This window comes from Arachis ipaensis, chromosome B6 (assembly GCF_059453495.1).
Source record: "Arachis ipaensis isolate K30076 ecotype BB chromosome B6, ASM5945349v1, whole genome shotgun sequence".
Taxonomy (NCBI): Eukaryota; Viridiplantae; Streptophyta; class Magnoliopsida; order Fabales; family Fabaceae; genus Arachis; species Arachis ipaensis.
This window is the reverse complement of record NC_142441.1, coordinates 53,173,085-53,174,957: the sequence shown is the minus strand read 5'-3', so window position 1 is coordinate 53,174,957 and position 1,873 is coordinate 53,173,085. Positions and strand designations below refer to the sequence as shown.

At 42.4% G+C, this 1,873-nt stretch overlaps 1 non-coding gene across 1 annotated transcript; it reads left to right on the top strand.

Annotated features, from left to right (window-relative positions):
- The first annotated feature begins 829 nt into the window (after positions 1–829).
- Positions 830–936, top strand: LOC148555595 (small nucleolar RNA R71). The gene has a single exon (XR_015887585.1). It is a non-coding gene; the product is annotated as a small nucleolar RNA R71 (small nucleolar RNA).
- Positions 937–1,873: the final 937 nt, after the last annotated feature.

The window sequence follows — 1,873 nt, the reverse complement described above, 5'->3', positions numbered from 1 at the left end:
ACCTCTCAGATTTTTCTCTCTGTCACTTGGGAAGCTATCAGTAGGTTTGGGAATCTTCTCAGATAGGTATCCCACTTGATTTTCCAGCCCCTTAATGGTGTCTCCCTGATTCTTGATATTGGATTGTACCTCCTCTTTGAACACCTTGTTATCTTGAATCTCCTTGCATATGCCTTCAAGTAGAGTCTCAATCCTTGATAGTCTTTTTTCCGATGATGGAGAGTTGAGATTGGAAGGATGAGAAGGGCCATTTTGACTTTGGTATGGATATTGAGAAGTGTTGTTGGGTGGGTGTTGGTATGACCTCTGTGTGGAGTGTTGGTGAGTTGCATTGTTGTTGGGGTTGTGGCGTCTCTGATCTTGGCCTTGGTCTTGTTGATTTCTCCACCCAAAGTTTGGGTGGTTTCTCCAACCAGGATTATATGTTTTGGAGTATGGGTCATGGTTCTGCCTAGGTGAACTCCCAATGTAGTTGGCTTGTTCCTGATCACCCTCTGCTTCTTCATTCACTCCTTCTTAGGTTGCTGCGGAAGTGGTGATTGCTGCTACTTGATTCCTTTCCATCTTCTTGGTGAGGTCAACTAATTGCTTGGTAATCATCTTATTTTGAGCTAGCAGTGCATCCACATTATTCAGCTCCATCACTCCTCTAGTATTGCCTCTTTCAGAAGTATAGAAGTAGTCATTCTCTGCTACAGTCTCAATGACATCTATGGCTTCTTCAATGGTCTTCTTTTTGTTCAGAGATCCCCCGGATGAGTGGTCTACTGCCTTCTTTGATTCATACGAAAGGCCTTCATAGAAAATGTGCAACTGCACCCATTCATTGAACATATCTGGTGGGCATCTTCTTGTCATGTCTTTAAACCTCTCCCATGCTTCATATAGAGTCTCACCATCCTGTTGCCTGAATATTTGCACCTCAGCTCTCAACCTGTTGATCCATTGAGGAGGATAGAATCTTGCCAAGAACTTGTTCACCACATCTTCCCAGGTTGTTAAACTCTCCTTTGGAAAGGATTCCAGCCATTTAGATGCTTTGTCCTTGAGTGAGAAGGGAAACAGGAGTAGTCTATAGGTGTCAGGATGAACACCATTAGACTTCACAGTATCGCATATCCCCAGGAAGGTGGTTAGATGTTGATTGGGGTCTTCTTGGACACTTCCTCCGAATGAACAATTGTTCTGAACAAGGGTGATGAGCTGTGGCTTTAGTTCAAAGTTGTTGGCATGTATGGTTGGCCTTTGGATGCTACTTCCACAGTTTCCTGGGTTTGGGTTGATGTAAGAACCCAGAACTCTTCTCTCTTGTCCAGCCTGATGCTCTGGACCTTCTCTGCCAGGGTTGTGAGCCTCTTCTTTATGATGGTTCTCCATATTCTACTCTATGTCTGGTTCAAAGTACTCTTCCTCTTCTTCAGCACCAACTACTCTCTTTCCTCTTGCTTCCCTCCTTAATCTAAGGAAGGTCCTCTCAGGTTCAGAATCAAAGGAAGTTGAAGCCCCGCTTCTTCTACCTGTCATACAACCAACAAAGCAAAAGCAAGAAAGATAGATGCAGACAGTAATTTCTACAGAAATGCTGTTAGTGTGAGTGATGCAATATATCAAACAGTTAGTAGGTTAGTGACTGAATTGTAAACAACTAAGAAAATGGGTAGGGGAAAGGGAAGAAAATAGCTAAACAGAAAGTAAATTACTCAAATGAACTTAAATCAAACAAAATAAAAATAAATGCTCAATCTAGTTATCCACCAATTTAATCATTGTTGATACAAAATCAATCCCAGGCAACGGCGCCATAAACTTGATGCATGGAAACTTGTCTCTCAACAAATCTCCCTTCGACAAGTATACCGAATTGTCGTCAAGT